Source organism: Saccostrea echinata, unplaced genomic scaffold (genome assembly GCF_033153115.1).
Source record: "Saccostrea echinata isolate AGI-Se365-2 ecotype Australia unplaced genomic scaffold, CSIRO_AGI_Sech_v1 ptg000009l, whole genome shotgun sequence".
Classification (NCBI taxonomy): Eukaryota; Metazoa; Mollusca; class Bivalvia; order Ostreida; family Ostreidae; genus Saccostrea; species Saccostrea echinata.
The window spans coordinates 45,966,732-45,985,282 of NW_026889758.1; the positions used below are offsets into that span (position 1 = coordinate 45,966,732).

At 34.4% G+C, this 18,551-nt stretch overlaps 1 protein-coding gene across 1 annotated transcript in view; it reads left to right on the top strand.

Moving 5' to 3' along the window:
• LOC133183817 (galactose mutarotase-like) overlaps positions 1 to 17,828 on the top strand; it is an 82,842-nt gene extending 65,014 nt beyond the window's left edge. Inside the window, exon 9 of the mRNA XM_061318719.1 lies at positions 17,812 to 17,828. The gene's annotated coding sequence lies outside the window, so the exon portion shown is untranslated. The remainder of the gene's footprint in view (positions 1 to 17,811) is intronic.
• Positions 17,829 to 18,551: the final 723 nt, after the last annotated feature.

The window sequence follows — 18,551 nt, forward strand, 5'->3', positions numbered from 1 at the left end:
ATAATTGCCAGAATTAAACTGTCCTCCTTTACATATTTATACACATTAAATCAATGTAAAAATGTAGACAAATTCACATTTCATTTCAAACTGAGAAATATGTTTCAAGCAATAATAATAATCATCGTCATCATAAATAAAATAAAATAAATAATCCTGAGACTAAGCAGTTGGCTATATTTTAGTTTTACTTTTCAAGTGATATTTTCTTACTGCTCACTGCTACTGTCAATGTGGCACCACTGCTTATAGATGCATGCAGTACCTTTTACGTTATCTTTTATAAGCATGCTTGAAAAAAAAAACCCTGTATTATTACAATAATGAAATAAAGAGTCGGCGGAATCAGGAATTTTAAACGAGGAAGATGGAGAAAGTAGCAAGTTTTCTCGGAAAAACAAAACACCCCCCCCCTCCCCCCCAAAAAAAACTCCAAAATTTCCGGACGAGCAAAATAAATCCAAATTTATTTTGACAAGGGGAAAGGGGGGTTATACGAATATATTTACAATTTACATTCAACATGTATTTTGCTTATAAAGTGTGACGAAAGCTACGGCATTCAAAACACCATAACACGGACAGGGTATCAAAAGGTCAAAGTATGCGTTTTATTTTGACGTCACAAACGTTGAACGTAGAAGGATTAAGCGTACGCTCAACTAGGACCTTAGGTCACCAGCTCAGTTCACAACTATCAAACCTGTTTACTACGCGACAAAATGTAGTGCATTGCAACCGTAAAGTGAAAATAGAATAAATCGCACTACTGTGAAGCCTTTACAGTGTAAAACAACAAACAGAAAATCTATTTTTGTCAAAGAAATAATCATCTGATATGAGGAAAGATACAGGGGGGGGGGGGCAACATTGACTGCAATATTATAAAATATAAGTTATACAGCAATGGATTTTGTAGGGTGACCTGTGGTCTCCCTAATGATATTATTATTCCATGTAAGGCAACAGTATCTATTTAACACGGTACCTAACCTCTGATCTCCTTATTAATATATCAGTGTAGGCGACCTCCTGTCTCTGCATTCGCAGATCTAACAGACAGGGAGAGGAGGTACATTGCAGGTCTTGCCCCCCATCCCGCTCGGACTCTTCACTGATCTTTAAATATAATGGAATAATTATTTGGTAATAAATTATATTAGGTGTCCTTTGGTCTCCCTTTGAGGTCATACCTCAATAGGTGACCTTATCAGTTTAACACTTTAGTAAACCTCTGGTTAATATCAATTTTACAGAGTAGATGTACGCCCTGTCTTGCGAGGATGGAGGCTGAAGTTCTCCTCCCCCTTTCCCTGGAATTTACACCTATCAAATTCATAAACGAATCAAAACTACCAGTATATTTTCCAAAATAATAAACTTAAAAAACATGGACCCGTTGTCATTTGCTTCTGGGATACATATACTGTATATGAAGGAAAAGTTGTCTAATATCCCCCCCCCCCCCCATCCAATTACATAACTTTAGAGAGTTAATTTGGAGAAACTGTGAAATTGTTTGCTTGTAAAAAAAAATATCAGGGTCTCAATTTTTGTTTGGAGTGGATTTGAAAAATAATTCTTCATATGCCATATTTTTGCCAATATATATATGCCAAAGGTCCCCTTATATCTTACATCAGTAGGGAGACCAGAGGACACCTTATATTTAACATCAATAGGGAGACCAGAGGTCACCTTATATTGTACATTAGTAGGGAGACCAGAAGTCATATTATTGTACATGAATATGGAGACCTGGGGTCTCCTTATTTTATTAATCATTTGGGAGACCATATTTCATAAAAAAAGTGTTTATGAATACGGAGAACAGAGGTCATCTTATGTTGTACATTATTTAAAAGACCAGAGGTCACATAAAGTTGTGTATGAATATAAAGTATAGAGGACACCCTATATTGTTCATCATTTGCAGACCACTGGTCACATAAGGCTGTGTATAATATGAATACGGAGACCAGAGGTCACCTTATGTTGTACTTCATTAGGGTGACCAGAGGTCCCCTTATATTGTACATTATTAGGAAGACCAAAGGTCCCCTTCTATCCTACATCAATAGGGAGACCAGAGGTTCCCTTATGTCCTACATCTGTAGGGACACCAGAGGTCACCTTAAATTGTGCATCAATAGGGAGACCAGAAGTTCCCTTATATCCTACATCAGTAGGGAGATCAGAAGAAACCTTATATTGTACATCAATAGGGAAACCAGCGATCACTTATATTGTGCATCAATGGGGAGACGAAAGGTCCCCTTTTATCCTACATTAGTTGGGAGACCAGAGGACACCTTATATTGTACATCAACAGGGAAACCAGATGACACCTTTTATTAGCTCACCTGAGCCGAAGGCTCAAGTGAGCTTTTCTGATCAAAATTTGTCCGTTGTCTTTCGTCGTCGGTGTCGGCGTCGTCGGCGTTGTTGTCGTAAACTTTTCACATTTTCATCTTCTTCTCCAGAACTACTGGGTCAATTTCAATCAAACTTGGCACAAACTATCCTTGGGTGAAGGGGATTCAAGTTTGTTCAAATGAAGGGCCACGCCCTCCTCCATTGAGAGATAATTACGAAATAGCAAAATATTAATGGCATTATTGAAAAATCTTCTCAAGAACCAATGGGCCAGGAAAGATGAAACTCATGTTGAATTATTGTCAGGTAGTGTAGATTCAAGTTTGTTCAAATCATAACCCCGGAGGTAGGGTGGGGCCACAATGGACGATCAAAGTTTTACATAGGTGTATATAGGAAAAATCTTCAATAATCTCCTTCTCAAGAACAGCAAAGCAATGATTGGTCATATTTATATGGAAGCATCCTCAGGTAGCGTAGATTCAAGTTTGTTCAAATCATGACCCACAGGGGTAGGGTGGGGCCAGAATGGACGATCAAAGTGTAACATAGGTATACATAGGAAAAATCTTCAAAAATCTTCTTCTCAAGAACAGCAAAGCTATGATTGGTCATATTTATGTGCAAGCATCCTCAGGTGGTGTAGATTCAAGTTTGTTCAAATCATGACCCCCGGGGGTAGGGTGGGGCCACATTGAACAATCAAAGTTTTACATAGGAGTATATAGGTAAAATCTTTAAAAATCTTCTCAAGAACAGCAAATCCACGGTTTGTCATATTTTTACGGAAGCATCCTCAGATAGTGTAGATCCAAGTTTGTTCAAATCATGACCTCCAGGGGTAGGGTGGGGCCACAATGAAGTTCAAACTTGTAGAGAAAAAAGTCACAGTTAATCAAAAAATTATGTAAGCATCCTTAGTTGTGTAGATTTAATTTTCTTCAAATCATACCCCCCACTCCCTTTTAGGGGTAGGTTGGGACCACTTATGCATTTAAGCTTTTCAATACTAAACTGATTTTTCATTTTTTCCTAGCCACAGTGCCCAGGTGAGCGATGTGGCCCCTGGGCCTCTTGTTTTACATAAATAGGGAGACCAGAGGTCACCTTATATTGTACATTAGTAGGAAGACCAAAGGTTCCCTTATATCCTACATCAGTAGGGAGACCAGAGGTCCCCTTATATCCTACATGTACATCTATAGGGAGACCAGCAGACAACTTATATTTTACATAAATAGGGAAACCAGAGGACACCTTTTATTTTACATCAATAGGGAGACCAGAGGTCACCTTATATTGTACATGAATACGGAGACCTTGGGTCCCCTTATTTTGTTAATCATTGGGGATTCCATATTTTACATAAAAGTGTAAATGAATACGGAGACCAAAGGTCATCTTATGGTTTACATTATTATTAGTCCCCTACCGGTGAAACCGGAGGGGACTATAGGTTTCCTCTAAATCTGTCCGTCCGTCTGTCTGTCCGTCTGTCTGTCCGTCTGTCTGTCCCTCTGTCTGTCTGTCAGTCTGTCCCACTTGGTTTTCCGCACTTTTTTCCTAAACGCTTGCAGATATTGAGCTGATTTTCGGTATGTGAGTGTACCTTGATGAGTTACAGATCAAGTTTGCATTTCGTTCCGCTTAATTGATTTTTGACGGAATTACGGCCTTTTCAATTTTTAGGGGTTTTCCGCAATTTTCTTCTTAACGCTTTCAGATATTGAGCTGATTTTTGGTATGTGACTTTACCTTTATTAGTTATAGATCAAGTTTGCATTTCATTGATTTTTGACGGAATTATGGCATTTTCAATTCTTAACGGGAACCAGATTACACTTGCCGGTAGGGGACTAGTATTGCTAATGTAATACTCTCAGAATGCTTGTTAGTCCCCTACCGGTGAAACCGGAGGGGACTATAGGTTTCCTCTGAGTCTGTCCGTCCGTCTGTCTGTCTAGCTGTCTGTCCGTCTGTCCCACTTGGTTTTCCGCACTTTTCTTCTAAACGCTTGCAGATATTGAGCTGATTTTTGGTATGTGGGTGTATCTTGATGAGTTATAGATCAAGTTTGCATTTCGTTCCGCTTTATTGATTTTTGACGGAATTATGGCATTTTCATTTTTTAACGGGAACCAGATTACACTTGCCGGTAGGGGACTAGTATTGCTTATGCAATACTCTCAGAATGCTTGTTGGTCACATAAGGCTGTGTATAATATGAATATGGAGACCCTTATGTTGTACTTCATTAGGGTGACCAGAGATCCCCTTGTATTGTATATCCTTGGGAGACCAGAAGTGCACCTTATACTTTACATTAATAGGGAAACCAGAGGTCATTTAATATTGTACATCAGTAGGGAGATCAGGGGTCACCTTATATTGTACATCAATAGGGAGACCAGAGATCACCTTATAGTGTACATCAAAGGGATTCCAAAGGTCACTTTAAATTGTACATCAATAGGGAGACCAGAGATCACCTAATGTTATACATCAATAGGGAGACCAGGGGTCACCTTATATTGTACATCAATATTGAGTTCAGAGGTCAAATTATGTTGTACATCAATAGGGAGATCAGGGGTCACCTAATATTGTACATCAATAGGGAGACCATAGGTTACCTTTTGTTGTACATCAGGAAGCAGACCAGAGGTCACCTTATGTTGTACTTCATTGTGGAGACCAGAGGTTACCTTATGTTGTTCATTAGAGAGAACAGAGGTCACATAGAGTTCATATAAATGCCAAGACCAGAGGTCATCTTATATAAAACGTAATTAGAGAGACAATGCAGAGGTCACGTAAAGTTGTGAATGAATACGGAGACCAGGCCCTGGGATCATGAAACATCTTAAGCTTAAGTCAAAATCTTTATGTTGTACTAAAATGTTGTAGAAGTCAAGCAGGCCAAAATTAAACTATTTTACAATATTACTTTACAAAAGCGGTGTTATCTGAATAATTAGAGATCAATTCAATAAATAATAAACATTTTATAATCAATTGAAAATTTGACTTAAGTCTAAGTTTGTTTCATGATCCTGGGGCCAGAGGTCTTCATATATTGTACATTACAGTGTTATATGGAGATCAGATATCACAAAAAGTTTATATGAATGCAGAGATCAGGCTTCTACGATACTAGACTCTGCTTAACTAAAAAAGCTTCTGAACATTTAATCATATGAAGAAAAAATTACTTCTTTCATTCTATAATTTCTCATATCTTACATAAACAAAGACTGCAACAGTTCTTTTATATCATAACACAAATAAAGATTATGAAATATGTGGAGATAACGAACAGTATTCGAGCTCAAAAGTCCATTAAACAATACAAATTTTGGACCAGAGCAAATACGGGCCTCTAAAACATCAAAGATGGGATCATGGGGATCAGGTGCCATGGAGGTCCCATGCCGACCGGTCACATCCGCCATGTGCTCCTTATCATGTTCGGGAAAAAACGGAAAAATCCGTGGACAACTCAGTGTGTGAATAATGGCCTAACAATCAGTTTGAAAAAAAGTCAGTCAGCATTCGACTTGATTGCCGACAAGGTCATTGTATCGACCATAAAACTTACGAAATGATGACTTTAAACGAGACTGCTGATATTCTTGCTTCATCAACTTGTTAGTCAATTACTTAACTCGTTTTAGAAATTGATCATACGTAGAGCATGCTCTTCCGTATGGAATCAGCTGAGAGATATAAACTCCTTGACAAAAGTATATTGCTGCATAAGTAAGGGAAGTTGACGATTGAAAAGTTAGTCATCACGTTTATCATAAAGCTTTGTTGTTAGATAACCATTAACGTCTTTTTCTAGTAAAAGATCCAAATATAAAACAGATGTGTCAGACTCTGTGGAATCTTTTATTTCAAGCTCACCGGGATACTGTATGTGTACTTAAAAAAGCGGGCTTCATATTTTAGCGGCTTTGGTGCGGACAACGATGCTCTAATTTGTGAATACCGCTAAGAAATAATTTCTGAATACAATACAGGACACAGACATATGAAGCGCTAATTCATGATTACGCCAACAACTCTGTACCCAGTGATTTTGAATACACCAAATTATGTACACGTACAGTATATCATGTCGACATAAGAATGGGAATAACTATTGATAATTGACAATACGTCGTCGATATATCTAAATGTCAAGTTGAAGGCCACAGAAAGTGTTTTCTTCTTTTCACGTTAAAGATTTTGGACAAATTCTGCTTCATATGATACAAATAAAAGTCACCTCTGGAAAAAGGAAAATCCACAGACAATAAGAACTTTAAATGAGAATAAAATTACGTCAAAATTTAGTTTAAATATCCTGAATCTGTTTTCAAATTAACTGATATTCAACTACAAACATATACTGAACAATGAAAAAGAAATAGATTGAGATACCAAACAGAGATTGATCTCAAAAATCCTATTAAAAAGGGACTTTGAGAATAGAGCAGAAAACACAGATTCCTAAATTCCAGAGATGAGGTCAGATGCATAGGAGTGAGCATCCCTTGTTGACTGGTCACATCAAATTTATTGTCATCAGCCTTCTTTGAACAATATCTTGCAAATGGAATGATTAAAAATAATGTGACATATCAATGTAGAGATCGGAGGTCATAAAGTATGGAATTTCAATAAGGAGACTATCTAGAGTGTGCAAAACAGTAACCAGCTACCACCAATGTTAGGATAAGAGGTAAACTAATGATGCATATCAGAACGGAGACCAGAGGCCATCTCAATTGTACATTAATAGGGAGACCAGAGGTCAAATTACATTATACATCAATAGGGACACTACAGCACACCTTATATTGTACAGTCAGCATTTGACTTTATGATAAATTGTATTTGCTGATAAGGTCATTGTATCGACCATAGAACTTACGAAACGAGACTGCTGATATTCTTGCTTCATCAACTTTGTCAATAATTTAAATCGTTTTTAAAATTGTTCATACGTAGAACATGCTCTTCCATATTGAATCAACTGAGAGATATCATTAGGGAGACCAGAAATCAACTTATAAAGTACATCAATAGGGAAACAAGATGTTCAGTATAAGGTGATCTCTGATCTCCTTATTGATGTACAATATACAATATAAGGTGATCTCTGGCCTCCCTAATTATGTACAATATAAGGTGTTCACTGGTCTCCCTATTGATGTACAATATAAGGTGTCTTCTGGTCTCCCTAATTATGTATAATATACAGTGTCTTCTGGTCTCCCTATTCAAGTACAATATAAGGTGACCTCTGGTCCCCCTAATTATGTACAATAAAAGGTAACCTCTGGTCTCCCTATTGATGTACAAAATAAGTGACCTCTGGTCTCCCTATTGATGTACAATATAAGGTGACCTCTGGTCTCCCTCTTCATGTACAATATACAATATAAGGTGACCTCTGGTCTCCCTATTGATGTACAATATAAGGTGACCTCTGTTCTCCCTAATTATGTACAATATATGGTGTCCTCTGGGCTCCTTTATTATGTACAATATACGGTGACCTCTGGTCTTCCAATTTATGTGAAATATAAGGTAACCTTTGGTCTCCCTATTATTTACAATATAAGGTGTCCTATGGTCTATATATTGATGTACAAAATAAGTGACCTCTGGTCTCCCTATTGCTATACAATATAAGATGACCTCTGATCTCCCTTTTGATGTACAATATAAGGTGACCTCTGATCTCCCTATTGATATACAATATAAGGTGATCTCTTTTATATATATATATATATATATATATATATATATATATATATATATATATATATATATATATATATATATATATATATATATATATATATATATATATATATATATTACACGTTTCAGGTCTCTGCGATTTCAATGATAATTATGAAAAGTTGAACTGCATCATTGCTTATCCAAAAGGAGAAGCACCGAATGTCCTGACTCTAATGTTCTCCATGGGAAAATTTCCACCCATACACATGCATTATCGAGTCTTCGATATACAAAGCGTCCCTAGAGACGAAAATGGACTCACCAAATGGATGTACGACAGATATGTCGAAAAAGAAGCGATGTTGGATCATTTCTATAGGACAGGAATGTTAGCAAACGACGGAATGGAAACTCAGGACACCAACAAAATAAGCTGTTTTCTTTCTGTGTTGTTTTACTCTATTTGGATGTGTTGGTTGTTTATATTTGTGTATACCCCTATATTTTCCTGATTTAGTTGGAAACTGATTTTTGGCATTGTTTTTTGCTATGTATTGTATTTTATTTATGACCTTACAAAGTACCTTACAAAGTACTTTCGGGATTTTCACCCAAAATTACCCTGTGCAAAATATAGTTACAGTTCGTCCATCCCATATTTTTACTACAGATCTTTACAGTACCCCTTTTATTTTCATGGCATTTGCTTAAACCTATCTTAATACCAAAGCTAATCTTTGGTCTCCCTAATTATGTATAATTTAAGGTGACCACTGGTCTCCCTATTGATGTACAATGTAAGGTGACCTCTGGTCTCCCTTATTATGTATAATATACGGTGTCCGCTGGTCTCCATATTGATGTACAATATAAGGTGACCTCTGGTCTCCCAATTGATGTACAATATAAGGTGACCTTTGGTCTCCCTATTAATATACAATATAAGGTGTCCTATGGTCTCTGTATCGATGTACAAAATAAGTGACCTCTGGTCTTCCTCATGATATACAATATAAGGTTACCTCTGGTCTCTCTATTGATATACAATAAAAGGTTATCTCTGGTCTCCCTAATAATGTACAATATAAATTGAGTACTGGTCTCCCTATTGATGTACAATATAAGTTGAGTACTGGTCTCCCTATTGATGTACAATATAAGGAGTCCTTTGATCTCCATATTGATGTACAATATAAGGTGACCTCTGGTCTCCCTACTGATGTACAATATAAGGTTACCTCTGGTTTCCCTAATTATGTACAATATTAGTGTCCTATTGTTTCCGTATTGATATACAATTTAAGGTGACCTCTGGTCTCCCTATCGATGTACAAAATAAGTGACCTCTGGTCTCCCTAATTATGTATAATATAAGGTGACCACTGGTCTCCCTATTGATATACTATAAAAGGTGACCTCTGGTCTCCCTATTGATGTACAATATAAGGTGGCCTCTAGTCTCCGTTTTGATATGAAACATTAGTTTACCACTGGTCTCTACATTGATTGTATCTGGTGACTGTTTTTCACACTCTTGTCTCCTTATTTATGTACAATACCTGATGACCTCCGGTCTCCGCATTGATATGACACATTATTTTATCATTCCATATGCAAGATACTGCTCAAAGCAGGCTTATGACAATAAATTTTACCAGGGATGATCCCTCCTATGCATCTGATCCTATCTCTGGAATTTAGGGATCTGTGTTTTATACTCTGTTTTCAAAATCCTTTGTTAATAGGTTTTTGAGATCAATCTCTGTTTGGTATCTCAACCTTTTTATTTCAATTGTTCACTATATGTTTTTAGTTGAAAATCAGTTAATTTGAAAACAAATTCAGGATATCAAAACTAAATTTGGACTTAATCTTATTCTCATTTAAAGTTCTTAAAGTATGTGGATATTCCTTTTTCTATAGGAACAGAGATAATCTTTATTTGTATTATGATATAAAATAACCTTTATTTGTGTTATGATAAAAGAACTGGTGTACTCTTTGTTTATGTAAGATAGGAGAAATTATAGAGTGAAAGAAATAATGTTTTCTTCACATGATATTAAAGAAGCATTTTTCATACTTTTTGCCTTTAATTAATTCGTTGTCTTTTAGTTCAGCAGAGTTAAGTATCGTAGATGACTGATAATATTGAGCCATAGACCTAAAGAACTACGCACGCTAACTCTCGATTCCCACCTACATTTTACACCCATTTAATTCAATACTAATGACAATTTGGCCGTAAAATCTTTGTTGAATGCAAAGAACAGTTCAATGGTAATTGACTGGTAATTTTATTGCCAGTGTTAATTAGTTAATTATCCCCAATTCCAACTCTTTCAATAAAGGGGGGGCGATATTTTCCATTGAAATCAGGCTTTAAAGCATCAACACATTTTAAAATATTCTTGGATATGAATAAAGGTTCCTCAGATCTTTTCTTATGTTTTACGCATATAAAATTAAACGTATATTATTAATGAAATACAATGTTTTAGTTGTTAAACCCTTTGAGCATTTTTGTAGTTTTTTGTCTGTAAACATAAATTCCCCCCGTGAAACACAAAAAGCTTTGGTATGAATTTGTAAAATGATAGTCCATATTACCTGTAAAAAGGAATTTTTTTTCACGGGGGGGGGGGGAGAGATGTTTTTAAAATATTTTCCGCTTTCTGTTGATTTCTATATGATTGCGCCCAGGGGAAAAGGGCCCTTATGGCAATTTTTACACATTTTAAGTTTTTCATGGATTTTAATAGAGCAAGGTTAGAAGTTGCCAAATCTGAATTTTTATGGCCCTACGTCAACTCTAAGTAGATTTTTCCTTCATTTATATCAATGATACTTTAACAGGTAAACAATGACGTCATGTTACTTTCGCACCAACGTCAAAAGTTTTCAGAGTGAACATGACTTTCACTTTGCATTGTAATGTTGCTGTGGTAATAAATGTATGTTATTGAGCATTTCCAGAAACATTTTTGAGTCATTGTCTCTTTTCATAATTGTATAATATGATAATAAATAGTTGTATTAACTACCGGTATTATCCATCATGCAGTGGTGTATAGAATTATGAGTGTTTGTTCGTTTGTTTGTTTTACATTTCACTATGCTGGAATGTCAGGAAAACCCGAGAAGCAAGCGGCTTCTGTTCAATACCAATTTATTCTCTCAAAACCAAAGTATTTATCTCGTGTAATAATCGTTTGAGAAACCTGTAGAATTCATTCGAAAATCATCTCATTTTAAGCATGGCTCTCGATAGGACAAGATGCCATTTTTTGGGGGGTGGGGGTTGAATCCAGTATAAACGATATCTCTTTCAAAATGTGAAGTTAAAAAATATTTCAAAAAAATTCTCGGAAACAACAATAAAATAGATGCTGCTGGGTAGTGAATTTGTTGTTGTTGTTTTTTTTTGTTTGTTTGTTTTTGTTTTCTAAATATAATTAGACAGAAAATTTGTGAAATGTAGTGAGTTACCGTATACGCTGTACAACAATTTAAGGACATTAAGTTGATACACTGCATGTTAAGCAATATTCGATTAAAAAATTTCAAACAAAAATTCAGAAGGACTTCTGCCTGCATGTGGTAACAAAACTTCTTTTTTTAAATTGAAATGATACACATTTTTTCAGTCAAAGCAAGGAAAATTTTTGAATAATTAATTTTGAATAAGCAGGTTGACAAATTATAAACAAATGGATGAATAATAATTCACATGCATTAATGAAAGGAACAGATCCAGGATGACCAATGGTTGGATTGTGTGTGTGAGTTGGGGTGGGGGGTGGGGGGTGTAAATGTTAAATGACAGAAACATGCAATACTTGTAGTTAACATGAAATTAAAAGCATTGGAGGGTTGTCGTATTTCTAAAATCTTCCTAAATTTTAGGTGTGCAGGGGAGGATGCCTTCCCACCACCAACCCCATAACCTCCAAATACGTCATTTGGTTAGGTTTGATTGATTGATTGTATATTGTTTTATGTCCCATTCGAGAATTTTTCACTCATATAGAGATGTCACCATATACCGGTGAAGGGCTTCAAATTTTGACCTTTACTCGGCACGCAGGGCCATTGAGCAGTGAGGGATCTTTATCGTGCCAACGCCTGCCGTGACACGGGGCCTCGGTTTTTAAGGTCTCATCTGAAGGACCCGCAACTTTCACTTCAAAGTGCCGAGCGCATGGTGAAGGAACAGTTGCTACCTATTTTTTATCGACTTAGGTCTGTCGCGGCCGAGATTCGAACTCACGACCTCCCGATCACGGAGCGAGCGCTCTACCTACCGTGAACGGTCTGGTTAGGTTTGAAATATTATTGAAATAATTCCTCAGTTTATTTTTGCACCTTGAACTCTCTCCTTACGTACATGTATATGAGCAGGGTCATTTTCAAAACAAACAGCGATCATGAACTCCACATACCTGGAACTGGAAACTTAACTGCTATCAAATCTAGTTAATCATGAGAAAAATTGCGTCCTAGAATAGCGATTTTGTTTGATTTTGTAAAATTAAATGGTTTTAGAAGAACATGTATACACTGGGTATTAATAGATATCGGGTATTTTATTTTCATTTAAACAAATTTTACCCGAACTTTGAATGAAATCAATATGTCATTTTTTAAAATAATATCAAATAGATTTTTCTAAGAAATAAATCATAAATAATTATATATATGTTGTCGTTATGAATCGATGGCATGCAGATTAATTAACAGAATTTCTTCGGCTGGGGGGGGGGGGAGGGGGGGTGGGGGTGGGGGTGTAAAAATTAATTGAAAGTTTTATATATTCAGTCAGTTAAATGCGACTGGTTCGTAATATTCCTTGACTGGCTGAGTTTTTAAATGACAGATTTTTACGATGTGGCAAACATTTATGTACATGTGAATATTGTTATGTGATGGTGTGTGTAGAATCCCCCCCCCCCCCATTTCTCGCGGCTCCTTTATCGTATGAAATTCTAATGTTATTGTTATCTAATGTTATTGTATATGAAATTTTACAATATAAGAATTCCATTCTGGTCCCATGCCAGAGACTTTGATATGCTTATCCTTGTAAAGCTTTACAGATACACTGTAAAATAGTTAGGTCCCGGTAATATAAAATGACCCTGGCCTTCTTCCTTGGTCTCCTGCACTGCCGCAAAAATAAAATCATACAAACATATTCTTAGTCTTTGTTCAGTATATTTTTAGCATTTAATTTAGTTTGTACAATGCATGTTTAAATACAATTTGATCTTAACAAGATTTATTTCAATAAATCCAAATGACAAAATCAGTCCGTTTACATAATTCAACGGCAAGTTAAGCAATATCAAACAAAACCGATAACTGAGATAATAATTTCAATAAGAAAACGAGTTTTAGATTGATAATAGAACTGTAATGACATACAATGCTGAGATTCTATGAATGACAAGGATTACATATATTTGACTTTTAAGTGACTAAAAAGTGCAGATAAAGCTAAAACCTTTGAACTTTTTTATGCACAACACGAGTACCAAAATGTTATATTTTCTAGTTACTGAAAATAAATAGACAGCAAAAGAAAAAAAAGAGAGATAGAGATTTCTTTTCATAATACGATATTGTTGTGTTTTTTAAAATTCGCCTTTTCATTAAAGTTTCACATTTCACATTGTATTAATAAACTGGATTTAATGTAACATCTCTCTCTCTCTCTCTCTTTCTCTCACACACACATCAGGTATACATACATGTAAACTTTTTTTTAAGCTAGAACAATAAGAACAATTTTATTTCATTTCGTAGTTTTTGTTTTCAAGCACTTACATCGGAAGTGGCAACAACAAAAATAAGACGAAACAATTTTTTTTTTTAAATTTCGTTTTATTTTATTTAAATTTATGATCATTATTACTGAAAAAAATTAAATTAAAATTCAAATTATTTAAAAAAAAAAAAAAAATTCATGTTAAAATAATTAGATGCACATGTAACAGATTTAAAAAATAAATGAAAGTCTGGTTCATTTTAGCATTTATTTCTTATTCTATATTTTTTTTTTCTCTTTCACTTTGACAGCAGCTAGTTCCATGAGCTTTCAAAAATACTTTTAAAGAAAATATAAATATAATACTTACAATTAAAACGTTTTTTTAACTGATGATAAGTAAGATTTTTAAAAATATTTTTTATACTACGGAAGCAAATTTGTACGAGTATGGTGATTTTGAATGGTGTTTAAAAAAAAGAAGAAAGTCCCTCTCTGGTACCTCTATAGTATCTCGCTAGTCAGAGTTACCTCTCTTGTTTTTATTTATAGTTCTTAAAAATAATAACACGTCTGTCAATCGTTCGTATTTTTGCTAGATTTGAGAAAACTTACAAGAATACTTTTCTTTTCTATTGGAAGAATTGTGATCAGTTTCAAATTTTTGGCAATTAAAGCATTTTACAACAAAAATTTATGCACGATGCGCCAATGCTTCATTAGTTCAATGTTTACATGATCGATTATGGCACGCCGATTGCTTCAAAATTATTTTCTGCACGACCTTAAACAAAAATTACACGAGTAAGTAAAAACTTACACAAAGTGAGGAAAATATACACGAAGTTATTGAAATTTACACAAACTATTGAAAAACTGCACAATCAACAAAATATTTACACGATATAGTGAGAAAATTACACAAACAAAAAAACGAAAACTGTACGAGTGAGAATACAACATCGACATAATACGCAACGCATCCTCATTGCGCACATTTCATTAATATTCATTAGAAAACAGGTCAATGTGGCTTGGATGCTTGAAACACACTATAAATACAAAAGGAGGAGTAAAGTGTTAGCAATCTTTTTAAAAAAGATTCTTTTAAAATTACGCTAGACTATCAAGAATATGTACAACATATATTATACATGTAGATAAATTGACAGGCACACAATCTTAAACTTGTAGTATATGAATACTCCCGAATAAAAAACAGTCTACAAAGAATACATGTTTAGATAACGTAAAAAAAGGGGGGGTGCATATTACAGTTGTGTGTTTAATTGTTGGATTTTTTTTAGTAGGTCATTCCTCTATATAGCAATTTCTTTTGAAAGTTTAAAACAATGACATATAGGCCTAAATTAAAATAAATAATAACAACATGTGATATAATACAGGAGAGTTAACAACAAATCAAACTCTTCTCCTCCACCACCCACTGAGTGTACTTTTGGTAATAATCAAGGATGTGCATGCGTGACCTTTTCATACAGAGATCCCTCCCTGCTGATTCTGGAACGAAAGACACCTGTACGCTAATCGATTTATAGCTATTTCACACACCAATAATACCTTTTGATTAAAGATTACTGGCAATTCATACAAAGATTTTGAAGCAATGTTGCGATCATCTGGGTTGTGGAATTTGACCGAAAACTTTTTGGAAGTCAACAGTAAAGAAAATCGAGCAAATAATTGCGCAACTGAAATTTTAATATTGAAACGCATATCTCACTTTTCGATATATGTATGTAACAAAGTAGTACATGTAGTCTTCACTTTTGACCAACGTGTGGTGATTTCATAAAACTCCATGAAACTGTAGAAAAATTATACAGTCGTTTTACTTATGTGAATTAAAGCTTAATTTTATGTTGTTTTTAATGTACCGGCGGTAGTCTATTTTGAATAGTTAAAATGCATATAAAGGAGTGAAGAAAATTTAAAATGATAAAATACAGGCATAGTATCGGGGGGGGGGGGGAGCAAGTTTTTTTTTTTTGCCAACCTACCTGAAAAAAACCTTGACAAGCAACAAAAAAGGTGAAGTGTCCAAACTCGAAAATCCTATTTCGTGGGAGGGGGGGGGGGCACCTTCCACTTTGTTTTCGAAACATTATAATACCAAATTACTTTGATTTAAACTATCCTACAACAAGGGGGGGGGGGGCAACCAGCTTTTCAGTGGACATTTACAATAGAAGTAGGTTATGTTTGGAAAAAAGGGGGGCAGGCCCCTACTGAAGCTACGTGCCTGAAATATTTTCTAAGAATTTAAGGGTACATATAATAGTCTATCGAAATCAGGACTGCAATTTAACTGATTTGTAACGATATTGTAAGACCAAATTCAAGAAGATGTACAAGATGAACTTAATTAGCTGGGACTTGGCTACACATGCATATTTATTTTCAATGCAGATTTTGACAATAATAAATTTGAACACGGTAATAAAACAAAAATTTCTTGAAGTTTATATTCATCATATGTTTTCTTATATTTATTCGTCGTCATGCTCGAAGTAAAAACAAGACCTGGTTGATGCCATTGATACACATGTACAATATTGCTATAAAGCAAACTTTTTAATTACTTGTACATATTATATACGTACAAAATTCATATTGCATAGATTAGGCTTTTAACTCAATCTGAATTTTCAAAAATGTTAGATATGCACATGAATAATCTTTTAAAAAGTGGAGCTTGCATCAAATATGTTCCTTGAATGTTATTGAAGATTATTTTCATTTTATAATTATACAGTCATGTTCTTTTTATAATGACTATATCTTTGGGTAAAAAAGTGTTATTACAAAAAACAAGTGTTTTAATAATAATTAAAATTTTATGCATACAAATTCGAAATGTAAAGAAAATTTGTTATCTTGGAAAATCTTTGTCAAACCTCGAGCTCCATAAAGAACATGATTTATTTGCATTTTTCAAGAGCGATAAAACGCGTTCTATGTTCTTTCTATTTATTATAATATTCATTCCCATTTTCTTTTTTTTGTAACATTGTACGTAGATGTATTTAGTAATTCACTATGTTTTAAAATTTCTGACGTGTCATTATCGTCCAACGATTTGAAACTTTAATAAATACATAGATTCAGATGTTGCGACTCAGTCAATCCACGAACCAGATCCACCACAAATCATATGTTTTACCGGTGCCAGGATCATTTGAGTAGAGTTTTGTTATTTCATTTGGACAAATTTTAAGTAACAAAACACAAAACCGCATGTACATAAAGTACATAGAGTATATATATTTTCCCTTTATCTGGTCCTTTTTATTAAAAGTGAAAACATTAATCAAGTAATCGCCATTACGAATGAGGGTAACGCTTTCCCTTAGGAATATCTTGTTGTTTATTGAGTAGTTTTTGACTGAAAATATGCGATATCATGGAAGGAATTCATAACAGTGTAGGCTACAGATATCCAACTGAAATTGATATCCTCATATTTTATAAGTAAAGATACATGTATAATTAGAAATATTTTTTTTATGTTTGACTTTAAAAACATACTGTGTATATCTATGGTCAGGTAATCCCCACTTTTTAATCTTTTTGAAAATAAAAAAAATATATCCAGCTAACTCCCAAATGAAAAAAAAAATTTGCTCAAATGAAATCATAATTAGTACAAATGAGAAGTACCGAAATAAATTCTACAATTTAATGATTATAATCAGCAATAATTCTGCCATCATTTTCATGAAGAATCCACTTTATTAATCGTTTTATTATGCATGTGTTAATTTTTATTTTATACAAATAATTTCCGTTAAAGTTGTATCTATAAGTTGGATAATTTTAAAAGGCCAAAGAGCGTATATTTAAAAAAAATAAATTAATAATTCTATGATCATTTTTTAAAGCAAGATCTGTTTATCGTTAGGAATTTAGAGTTTGCTGTGTATTACTTTTAGTTCAGAGTCGAGTGCATCATATGCAATGGTACTTTTTCCCCCGCATTATAACACAAACACGCGATTTCTTTCTTGTCACAATTTATGTCCGGCATCATATAATACCTCCATATTTTGGCTAGGATCTCGGTCAATATAAGAAAAATATAATATCTCCGAACAACTTTTAATTTTTTTCACACAGTTCACAAGAAAACACTTCATTCGTTTGATTGGCATTAGCTAGAAATCGGATCGAGTTTTAGCAAAGAAATAAAGAAGCAAACAAACATGCATATCATCGTCAACGCCATTTTCTCTCGACTACATCCAACATTCAAGAAGAGATAAAGAGTACAGAAAACCAAGAACACAATGAATATTCTATGTGCATAATAATGATATGCGCAGCTGTATGCGCAGTAAAATTTTTGTGTAATTTTTAGTTTCCTCTGCTCGTGCAGTTTTTGATTTTACGTTTGTGCATTTTATACCCATTAATCGTGTAAAAAATTTCGGATTCGTGTATTTTTCGTTATGTTTGTGTTAAAATCTTTCAAACTATGTGCAATTTTTATCGATACGTGCATTTTTATTTTACTCGTGTATATTTTTCATCAAGCTCGTGTATAAAATCGTGATCGTTGTGCAGAAAATAATTTTGAAGCAATCGGCGTGCCATAATCGATGTGTTGAGAATGGTGGAGCGGATCTTGTACAGGAAAACGATTTCCTCTGCA